We start from the raw sequence: 11,764 nt of genomic DNA, 5'->3' as shown, positions 1-11,764 counted from the left end.
CCCAGCTGCGCTGCCCCCCAGTCTGTCCTGCCTCTTGTTCCATCCCCACCCAGGCAGGGGGGCCTTGTCCCAGAGAATCCCTCACCTGCAATGGGGGGACACATCTCCTCTGTTATCTGGCACCCCAAAGTGGGAGCGTTTGTCCAACACAGGCCAAGGTTTCCGCTCCCTGCAGACACTGTCCAAGTTACAACCCCATGTCCGTGCAGGGCGACACTGGTTTCGGGAAGGGGGCGGCTTTCCCTGTCCAGCCCCATGGAGGTCCTGAGCCCTGGAGCTGGTTTGGGTTGGGTGGGGAGGTCCCTATGTAACAGGCTCTCTCTCTCTCCCCCCACCCCACTCCTAGTTGGTGGAGGACAGGGCCAAACAGCTCCGCTTCCTCCACGCTGTCCCGAGTCTGTTTCTCGGCACAGAATCAGGAGTGGTACATTCTTTCAAAAGCGGCCCTCGTGGAGAGCATTGTTCTGGCTCCTACGAAACAAATTAGCGAGACAATTAGTGGAGAGCATTGCGGTGAGTGGGACCCCATGCCCAGCCCCTGGGGCGAGGGAGCCAGACATGGGAGGAAGCGTTAGTGGGGCCGGATGGGGAAGCAGAGGACAGGGGTTCCTGGGGCGGAGGGCTGCGGCGCAGGGAAGGGGATCATTGTGACACTGATCGGGAGCCGGCAGTGGGGGAATTGTAAACCCAGAGGGCGGGGAGGGAGGACTTGGGTGGGAGGGGGAAGGAAGTTTGATGGACGGGAGGAATGGGGGGGCCCAGCTTGTTGGGATGGGTGTGACACTGGCTGTTTCTGCAGAGCACTTTGGCCTCCTCCCTGGGAAGTGTCTGTGGGTCTGTGGGGCCTGAGTCTCACATGCAGTTTCGTTTCCTTGGGGTCTCCCAGGAGCTGATTGAAAATCTCCCCACGGTGTCTGAGCCAAGCTCCATCGTGTCCAGCTCCATGACCGCGGGTTACAATCTCAGGTACCAGGACCCTCCCGTCCAGCTGCCCTAACGCTGGTGCTGACCGGGCCAGGGCCGGCTCTAGGTTTTTTGCTGCCCCAAGCAAAAAACATTTTTGGCTGCCCCCCACCCAGTGCTGGGCTTCCCCTGCCCGGCACTTCCCTGCTGCCCCAGCCCTGGGTTCTCCCCTCACTCACATACCCCAGCCACCCCAGCACTGGGCTCCCCCCTTTCCCTCCCACCAGTGCCCTCCCCCATCTCCCTGCCATCCCAGCCCTGGGCTCTCCCCGCAACCTGCACCCTCCTGCTGTCTCAGGGTCACTGGTAACTCGCTCCCAGGGCGGATCATTCAGCAGGAATTTTGGATGTGCACAAAACACAGACAGGATTGGTTCCCATATGGTTACAGAGCTGCAGTAAAGTGGAACAATTTTCAGCTTGTGTGATTGGAGGATATCTGGATGCATATTATAAGACTATCCTCCATAAATGAGGAAAAGTTGAGGTGCCTTTATTATTCTTTTGTTCCACTCTTTCTTTCTATGGGGAATTTGCCAATGCAATATCACTGTCTTCCTTTCAAACAAACAAAAAGGCAATGACTGTTGAAAATAGCAATTCCAGTCCTAATAAGCATTTCTTGCTCAATTTTATCCTACTTTTTCTACAGCAAGTTACAGTGGATCAGTATATTTGATTAGGGAGAAACGAAGTAAAAGCTGCCCAAACTGAGCTTGAGCACTCCTGAATTTTGAGGTGTTCAAATCTGGAAGGCAGGTGCTGGGGGTGGGAGAGGGCTGGGGCTCCATGGGGGAGCATGGCAGCAACTGTCTGGAGCTGCAGGGAGCCAGACACGCTGGTCTGAGTGGCACAGTAAGCGGTTTGTGGGTTGGAGAAGGGGCAGGGGGTTCCGGGGGGCAGTCAGGGGACAGGCAGCAATTGGATAGGCACAGGAGTCCAGGAGGTTTATCAGGCGACAGGTAGGGGGTGGGGTCCTGGGGGGAAGTTGGGTGGGGTCTCAGGAGGGGGCAGTTGGGGACAAGGAGAAGGGAGGCTTAGATAGGGGCTATGGTCCCAAGGGGCAGTTAGGGGCAGGGGTCTCGGGAGGGGGCAATCAGCGGCCAGGGGCTAAGATTCAAAGGGCTCTGGGCTGCTGGCAGCTGCGGGGAGCCCTGAGCCCTTTAAATCCCAGCCGCGGCTGAGATTTAAAGGGCTCTGGGCTCCCTGCCCCTGCGGGCAACCCAGAGCCCTCTGACTCCCAGCCGCGGCTGGGAATTAAAGAGCTCTGGGCTCCCCACCGCAGCAGGCAGCCCAGAGCCCTCTGATTCCCTGCCGCGGCTGGGATTTAAAGGGCTCTGGTCTCCCTGCCCCTGCGGGCAGCCCAGAGCCCTCTGACTCCCTGCCACGGCTGGGATTTAAAAGGCTCTGGGCTCCCCGCGGCTGCTGGCAGACCAGAGCCCTCTGATTCCCAGCCGTGGCTGGGATTTAAAGGGCTCTAGTCTCCCTGCCCCTGCAGGCAGCCCAGAGCCCTCTGACTCCCGGCCACGGCTGGGATTTTAAAGGGCTCTGGGCTCCCCGCTGCATCGGGCAGCCCAGAGCCCTCTGATTCCCGGTCGCGGCTGGGATTTAAAGGGCTCTGGACTGCCCGCAGAGCGCCGTGTGGGGGGGATTTAGAATCCCCCGGCGGGCCACACAGTGAGGCTCCGCGGGCTGCATGTTGTGCAGGCCTGGTATACACTATGAAATTAGGTTGATTTAATATGTCAATTTTTGAGAAATCGATTTGATACAGTCGATTGTATGTGTCCCTACTTAAGACCATTAACTTGGCAGAGTGCATCCACAGTACCGAGGCTAGCATCGACTCTCAGAGCAGTGCACTGTGAGTAGCTATCTCTCACAGTCTCCGCCGCCCATTGGAGTTCTGGGTTGAACTCCCAATGCCTGGTGGGGCAAAAACATTGTCGTGGATGGTTCTGGGTAATTGTTGTCAGGCCCCTCTCTTCCTCCGTGAAAGCAAAAAATCGTTTTTCACCTTCTTCCCTGGGTTACTTGTGCAGATGACATACCATGGCAAGCATGGAGCCCGCTCAGCTCACTGTCACCGAATGTCTCCTGAGTGCTGCTGGCAGACGTGGTACTGCAGTGCTACGCAGCAGCATCCCCTTGCCTTGCCTTGCAGATGACAGACAGTGAAGTAGGACTGCTAACCGTTGTTGTCGTTCTGTGGGTGCTCCTGGTCGGCCTCGGTGAGGTCGGTCAGTGGCGCCTGGGCAGACATGGGTGCTCTTGGCTGGTCTTGGTGAGGTCAGTCAGGGGCGCCTGGACAAAAATAGGATGACTCCAGGTCATTCTCTTCTTTAAGTTTCATCTAATGGAGATTCAGTCTTGCCTGGAATATCACGTCAGCTGTAGGCTTCTGCCTCAGGCTGGTCACCCAGTCGGCAGCACCACGCGGTCGCACCTACCCCAGCCTACCCCTTGCTCCCATAGCTCATGAAACCTAGACAGTAGTAAGGAGCAGTTCAACTAGAGAACGAGCAAGTGCAGAATGGTGGTAGAATGTGCCTTTGGACGTTTAAAAGCTCGCTGGTGCAGTTTAGTGACTTGGTTAGACCTCAGCTAAACCAATATTCCCATCGTTATTACCACTTGCTGTGTGCTCCACAATATCTGTGAGAGTAAGGGGGAGACGTTTATGGTGGGGTGGGAGGTTGAGGCAACTCGCCTGGCCACTGATTACATGCAGCCAGACACCAGGCTGATTACATGCAGCCAGTCTGAAAAATAGTCTACTGGCAGAGAGAGCATATTTCACACTGAAGTGGGTAGTATGCTTACATTTGCTTCAGGCTCTAGTATCCCTCAGAGTATTAACACCAGGTTAGAAGAGCACAGCAGGGTGAGCTGCGCATCAGAGAAGCTTTGAAAACCAGTTTCATGACTGGCCAGGCTATGGTGTGAAAGTTCTGTTTGTTTCTCCTTGATGAAAACCTGCCCTTTTGGTTCACTCTACTTCCCTGTAAACCAACCGCCCTCCCCTGCCCCCTTTGATCACCGCTTGCAGAGGCAAGTCATTGTTGTTTCAAAATCATGCATTCTTTATTAATTCGTCACACAAATGGGGGGATAACTGCCAAGGTAGCTCGGGAGGGGTGGGAGAGGAGGGAAGCACAGGAGTGGGGTAGTTGTAGGAGCACCCCCTAGAATGGCATGCAGCTCATCATAGAAGCGGCATGTCTGGGGCTGTGACCCGGAGCGACCATTTGCCTCTCTGGTTCTTTGGTAGGCTTGTCTGAGCTCCTTAAGTTTCACACGGCACTGCTGTGGATGTGGGTCCCTGTTATAGTCTCTGTCCTGCATGCCCTTGGAGATTTTTTCAAATGTTTTGGCATTTCTTTTTGGAACGGAGTTCTGATAGCATGGATTCCTCTCCCCATACAGCGATCAGATCCAGTACCTCCCGTTCGGTGCATGCTGGAGCTCTTTTGTGATTCTGGGACTCCGTGGTCACCCGTGCTGATGAGATCTGCACAGTCACCTCTGAGCTCACCACACTGGCCAAACAGGAAATGAAATTCAAAAGTTTTCCTGTCTACCTCTCCAGTGTATCTGAGTTGAGAGTGCTGTCCAGAACGGTCACAATGGAGCACTCTGGGATAGCTTCTGGAGGCCAATACCATCGAATTATGTCCACACTATCCCAAATTCGACCCGGCAACGTCGATTTCAGCGCTAATCCCCTTGTCGGGGAGACATATAGCAATCAATTTTAAAAGCCCTTTAAGTCGACAAAAATGGCTTCATCGTGTGGACGGGTGCAGGGTTAAATCCATCTAACGCTGCTAAATTTGACCTAAATTCATAGTGTAGACCAGGGCTAACAGAGCTGGTTGAGGAGCTCGCTTGATCATTATTGCTAATTTTGTGCAAGACTTGGAGCACTGGAGAACTTCCAGAAGACTGGAAGAAAGCTACTGTTGTGCCAATTTTTAATAAGATTAAATAGGATGACCAACGTGCTTACAGACCTATCAGTTTGACACTCATCCTTGGCAAGATAATACAGCAGCTGATAAAGGATTCAATTATTAAAGAAATAAAGGAGGGTCATCAGAAAAATCACAGAAATGTTGGACTAGAAGAGACTTCAGACTCCAGTCTCCTGCACTCTTGGCAGGACTAATTATTATCTAGATCTGACAGGTTTTTGTCTACCCTTGTTTTTGGGGGGAGGGATAGCTCAGTGGTTTGAGCCTTGGCCTGCTAAAGCTAGGGTTATGAGTTCAATCTTTGAGGAGGCCACTTAGGGATCTGAGCCAAAAATTGGTCCTCCTAGTGAAGGCAGGGGGCTGGACTGAATGACCTTTCAATGTCCCTTCCAGTTCTAGGAGATTGGTATATCTCCTATTATTATTAAAAAAAACCCTGTTCTTAAAAAGCTTCAATTATGGAGATTCCACAATCTCCCTTGATAATTCATTCCAGTGCTTAGCTACCCTTACTGTTAAGATGGTTTTCCTAATGTGAGGTCCAACCTAAACCACCATTGTTATAATATAAGCCCATTACTTCATGTCCTGTCCTCAGTGGCTAAGAAGAAAATTTTTTTACCCTCTTCTTTATAACAACCTTTTATGCATTTGAAAACTGTTATCATGTCCCCCCTCCATCTTCTCTTCTCCAGACTAAACAAACTCATGTTAAAGGTCATGTTTTCTAGACCTTTAATTATTTTTGTTGGTCGCTGTAGACAAGCAGACTCACTCCTGGGGCACCTCCTGCTGATCTCTCAGGGAATTAGCTCAATTTCCAGCCTCCGGAGCGCCCTCTGCAGGCCAGTGATCCGCTGTCTCTTGGCCCCCATATCCCTCCCAGGATTCAGTGCCCTGTTAGCTGGGGTGCTGCCCCCTGGCAGTAACCCCTTTCTCTCAGGGTCTCCTCTCCCTGGGGAACCCCCACCCTCTATCCCCACCTCACCGCAATATGAGGCTACTGCCAGCCATCATCTAGCCCCCACACTCTGGGGCAGACTGCAATATGCTACTCATCACTGACAAGGAGGTTTTGGACCTGCTGCCTTGGCCTACCCCTGGGTTGCCCTCTGCAACCCCCAGTACCTGTTGGCCCACTGCTAGGCCGCAGCCTGGGGCTTTCCAGGCTGGAGCTCCCCAGTTCCTCTGCCTTTCCTCAGCCCTGCTCCACTCAGGTACCCTGTCTCTAGCTCCCTGCAGCCAGGCCCATCTCCCTCTATAGGCAGAGGGAGACTACTGGGCATCTGGCTCACAGCCCCTTTTAGGGGCCAGCTGGGCCTGATTGGGGCATGGCCACAGCTGAGCCTACTTTCCCCAATCAGCCCAGGGTTCTTGCCTCAGCCACAGCCCTCTCCTGGGCTGTTTTCTACCCCAAAGGGCAGGAGCCTTATTGAAAACCCGAGGGGGGGTGGCTGGCACAAGGCCACCCACTTCTAAAGGCCCCTCCCCCAGCCTAGCGGGAGGGACCACTGGACCCAGGGACCAAATGAGAAAAAGGACATGGGGGACAACAAATGAGAAAAACAAGGACTGAGGTGAAGGTCATAGGTTCAAAACAAGGATACTGGATGGGGACACCGAGCAGAGGACCCCAGACAGTGCCCACTGCTCCTCAAAGGTGTCAAGGGAGCCAGCGGGCGCTGCCCAGTGGAACTCTGCCCGGATGCGTGAAACTAGGGAGGAACGGAAATAGGCCCCACAGTCACAGAGCCCCCCCCTCGTCCAGCATACTCCTCCTGCTAGTGTAGATGGAGAGTTTGGACAGGGCCAGGAGGAGGTTGACCAGGAGGTCACGCAACTTCGTGGGGCCACGGGTGGCATGTGCAGAAAGGAACAGGTGCGGGGAAAAGTGCAGCCAGAACCTCAACAAGAGGTTCTGGAGGAGCCAGAATAGGCCTGCGCCAGGTTCTCCCTCACGCTGCAAAAGGGGCAGGCCTCAGGCACGGGTGTGAACTGCACCAGGTACACGCCCATGCTCATGGCTCCGTGAAGGAACAGCCAACCGATGTCCCCGGCAGCTGTGGGACCAAGGTGGAATAAAGACTAGCCCACCGGGGCTTCTGACCCTCTTTAGGTGGAAGATAATCCCGCTATTTGGGGTCTGGGTGGGATGCAAGGGTGAGGAAATGCAGTGTGTGGAGCACGAGCATGTACAATTGGTCTCTAGACATGGTTTGGAACCAGACTGGCTGCAGGGTGTGCAGCCGGCTCAGAGTATGGGAACGGGAAGGCCGGGGGGGCTCGCGGAACAGGGGCTGAATAAAAATGTCCAGGGGCCCAGGGTGAGGGGTCGGCGGGGAACACCCTCTCGCAGGGTCTGCTGCAGGAAGATGAGAGAAACAGGTGACAAGGGGCTTTCACCTCCTGAAGTACGCGCGGGGGGGTTGGAAGGGTGGCAAGCCCCATGTGCTGACCGAGCTCATGGGGATCCACCCAGTCCCTCCTGTCGTAGTCCAACCCTAATGGTTTCCACCAGGACCAACCTCTGGCACACCGAGGGAGACTCTGCCACCTGCACACGCAGATAGGGGTTGTGTAGCAGGGGCTCCATGAGGAGGTCCACTCCCTCGGTGGCCACAAAGTACCTGGTCACCGAAAAAAGCTTCCAGGTCCGGAGGAGGTCCTGGTAGAAGACCGGCAGCTCAGAGAGGTCTTGCGGAAGAGCCCTCGGATCGAGATAAAGAAACTGCCAGTCGTATCGGAGCCCTTGGAGGCGGCGGAGGAAGGCGTGTGCCAACATGCTCCACGCCAGACTGCCTGCACCATAAAGGCGTCTCTTCAGGGCCTGGAGGCGGAAGACATGGACCTGGCTACAAAGGCAGACCAGGCCCTGTCCTCCCTCCTCCAGGGGAAGACTCAGGACCTCTGCAGAGACACAGTGCAGCCCCGGCCAGAAGAACTCCAGGGCCGTCCTCTGGAGCCTGGCCAGGATCCCCGGGGCCAGGCTCAGGGTGTTGAACTGGTGCCAGAGCATGGACAGGATTAGCTGATTCAGCACCAGCGCCCTCCCTTGCAGGGAGAGACACCGGTGCTGTCCTCTCCATCGCCACAGCCACTTCCCCACCCTGGCCTCCAAATCCTGCCAGTTCTCTGGCGGAGAAGGATGCGTGGCGGAAAGGTAAACACCAAGATAGAGCAGTGGGCCTGTGCTCCACCGGATGACTTGAAGCACGGGTGGGAAGGAGCTCTCCTGCCACCTGTCCCCAACCACCAGGCCAGAGCTCTTGACCCAGTTGACCCGGAAGGAGGAGGACGCCGAGTAAACTGCCTAGCAAGCCTCCACCTGCGCCAGGTCACCTGGGTCCTGGACCACGAGGAGCACATCGTCGGCGTACGCCGACAGGACCAGCCGCAGCTCTGGCACCCGAAGCACCAACCCCGTCAGCCTCCGGTGGGGGAGACAGAGGAAGGGCTCAATCGCCAGAGCATGCAGCTGGCCCAAGAGGAGGCACCCCTGCCATACTCCCCGCCCGAAGCTGATTGGCTCGGTCAGAGTCCAGTTGAGCCTGACCAGACGCTCTGCCTCAGTGTACAGCACCTGGAGCTGTAAAAGCAGCAAAGAATCCTGTGGCACCTTATACACTAACAGACATTTTGGAGCATGAGCTTTCGTGGGTGAATACCCACTTCGTCGGATGCAAGTAGTGATGTATATATATATATATATTTCCAGGGGCAGGTATATATATATATATATATATATATATATATATAAATATACCTGCCCCTGGAAATTTCCACTACTTGCATCCGACGTAGTGGGTATTCACCCACGAAAGCTCATGCTCCAAAATGTCTGTTAGTGTATAAGGTGCCACAGGACTCTTTGCTGCTTTTACAGCACCTGGAGAAAGCCCACAAACTGGGGCCCGAAGCCGAATGCTCGCAATGTGCCCAGGAGATACCCCTGGTCCATCCTGTTGAACGCCTTCTCCTGGTCCAGGGACAGGAGGGTGAACAACAGACTATCCCTACACCCAAGCTCCAAGAGGTCCCAGACCAAGTACAAGTTATCAAAGATGGTCCGGCCCTGGCCAGTGTAGGTCCGGTCGGGCTGGACCACGTCTGCTGGCACAGACCCCAGCCGCAGCAAGATGGCCTTCACTACAACATTATAGTCTGTGCTGAGGAGTGAGACGGGACGCCAGTTCCGTAGGTCACGGAGGTCCCCCTTCTTCGGCAGTAAGGCGAGCACAGCTCACCTGCCCAAGAGAGGGAGGACCCCGGTCTGCAAGGACTCGGCACAGATGGTGATGAGGTCTGGGCTGAGAATATCCCAGAACACGCGGTAGAACTCCACGGTGAGCCCGTCCATGCCCGGAGATTTGTTGGTGGGCATGAGACGGAGGGTTTCTGAGAACTCGGCCAGAGAGAGAGAGGCAGCTCCAGCCAGTCTCGGTCACTCACACTGACCATCGGGAGTTCAGTCCAGAGCACCCTACAGGCTTCGGCATTGATTGGATCTGGGGAGAAAAGACTGGCGGAGAAGGCCCTGGCCCTTCCATGCATCTCCTCTGGATCCGTGAGGGGGGTGCTGTCCTCCGCCAGGAGGCAGGTGACATGCTTTATAGCCCCCTCTTTTCTCCAGGGCGTAGAAGAAGCGGGAGCTGCGATCCATCTCCCGAAGGAGATGGATGCGAGATCGAACGAAGGCCCGGAGCTCCTCCCGCTTCTCTCGGTATGCTGCGCAGAGGGGTGGATCCTCGGGGCCAGAGGCCAGATGCCTTTCTAGCTCTAAGACCTCCCACTCCAACTGCCCTATCACCGCATCCCTCTGCTGGCTGGCGCCCCGGGAGTAGTTGCGGCAGAAGAGCCGCGCGCACACCTTCCCCACATCCCACCACCATCTCACCGAGGGAAAGGCGCACTGCTGCCCCTGCCAGGCCATCCAGAACTCCTGGAAAGATGCCACAAAGCCCACGTCCTCCAGCAAGCTGTTGTTAAAATGCCAATAGGCCGGTCCCTGCCTCTCCGAACTGAGAAAGGCCATCACGGTCACCAGATGGTGATCCGAGAACAGGGACGACCGGATGCGAGAGGCATGGGCCCGTGCCAGATAGAAACATGAGAAATAAATGCGGTCCAACCGGGAGTGGCATGACTGATTGTCCTCCACCCTGAAATAGGTGAAGGTGATGTCATTGTCCGGGTGGTGTTTGCGCCAGGCGTCCACCAGGGATTGATGGTCCATGATCTCCCTGAGGATACCTGCGGCCACCTAGGATTTCTCGACTCCTGAGTGGTCCCAGTCCTTAAAGGTGGTGTTAAAGTCCCCGTCCAGGACCAGGCACTCATGAGGATCCAGGGTGCCGAGGAAGGCCGATGCCTGCCAGTAAAAACACACTCGTTCTGGGTTTGTGTTTGGGGCGTAAATGTTGACCAGGTTTAATGTCAGCCCCTCCACAGATGCCTGGACATGCAGCAGGCAACCTGGCATGACCTCGGCGACCCCCAGGACTTCAGGCCATAGCTCAGGGGAGAACAGGATGGCCACCCCAGCCGAATGGGCGCCGAGGTGGCTAAATTATACCCCATCCCCCCACTCCAGCTGCCAGCTAGCTTCAGCAACTGGAGCCATTTGGGTCTCCTGCAGGAAGATCACAGAGTACCCCCCCTCCCGAAGGAAGGAGAGCACCTGGCTCCTGTGGAGACCCACCCTACAGCCTGGGCATTTAAGGTGACAAAGATGACGGCTTTCACAGAGAGGGCTGGGTGATCGACAGCCTCCAGCAGGCCCTGCAACAACCCATGTTTGACCCCAAAGGTCACGAGGGAGTCGCGGAACTTGTAGGAACGCCGGTAGGCCACAATGTCCTGCCTCCCGGTCCCTCTCCCCTCCCCCAAAAGGGCCCTCACGGCCTGGAGGACACAATGGAAGTCCCTCCAGCTCTGGAGGGCGAGCTGCTCCTTACTCTTATAGAATCATAGAATATCAGGGTTGGAAGGGACCTCAGGAGGTATCTAGTCCAACCGCCTGCTCAAAGCAGGACCAATTCCCAACTAAATCATCCCAGCCAGGGATTTGTCAAGCCTGATCTTAAAAACTTCTAAGGAAGGAGATTCCACTACCTCCCTAGGTAACCCATTCCAGTGCTTCACCACTCTCTGAGTGAAAACGTTTTTCCTAATATCCAACCTAAACCTCCCCCACTACAACTTGAGACCATTACTCCTTGTTCTGTCATCTTCTACCACTGAGAACAGTCTAGATCCATCCTCTTTAGAACCCCCTTTCAGGTAGTTGAAAGCAGCTATCAAATCCCCCCTCATTCTTCTCTTCTGCAGACTAAACAATCCCAGTTCCCTCAGCCTCTCCTCATAAGTCATGTGCTCCAGCCCCCTAATCATTTTTGTTGCCCTCCGCTGGACTCTTTCCAATTTTTCCACATCCTTCTTGTAGTGTGGGGCCCAAAACTGGACACAGTACTCCAGATGAGGCCTCACCAATGTCGAATAGAGGGGAATGATCACATTGTTCGATCTGCTGGCAATGCCTCCCACCCCGCCATAATCGTCTCTCCCTTACTCTCACAGAGATTGTGAAGCACACAACAAGCAGCAATAACAATGGGTATATTTGTTTGGCTGAGGTCTGAGCGAGTCAGTAACGTGTGCCAGCGTCCCTTTAAACGGCCAAATTCACATTCTACCACCATTCTGCACTTGCTCAGCATGTAGTTGAACAGCTCCTGACCACTGTCCAGGCTGCCTGTGTATGGCTTCATGATGAGGCATCAAGGGGTAGGCTGGGTCCCCCAAGATAACTACAGGCATTTCAACATCCC

General features: G+C 55.0%; 1 protein-coding gene across 3 annotated transcripts in view; it reads left to right on the top strand.

The window, feature by feature from the left end:
* The first annotated feature begins 414 nt into the window (after window positions 1–414).
* LOC120405616 (butyrophilin subfamily 1 member A1-like) overlaps window positions 415–11,764 on the top strand; it is a 73,832-nt gene continuing 62,482 nt past the window's right edge. Inside the window, exons 1-2 of one of the 3 annotated variants that reach the window (XM_039539265.1) lie at window positions 420–513; window positions 887–966. The gene's annotated coding sequence lies outside the window, so the exon portion shown is untranslated. Of the gene's footprint in view, window positions 514–806; window positions 967–11,764 lie in introns of those variants that run through there. The other 2 variants (XM_039539263.1, XM_039539267.1) reach the window with 2 other exon arrangements.

The sequence above is a fragment of the Mauremys reevesii genome, linkage group 5, assembly GCF_016161935.1.
Source record: "Mauremys reevesii isolate NIE-2019 linkage group 5, ASM1616193v1, whole genome shotgun sequence".
In the NCBI taxonomy this organism is placed as follows: domain Eukaryota; kingdom Metazoa; phylum Chordata; order Testudines; family Geoemydidae; genus Mauremys; species Mauremys reevesii.
Note: the sequence above shows the minus strand (reverse complement) of the source record. Positions and strands in the feature narration are given on the sequence as shown.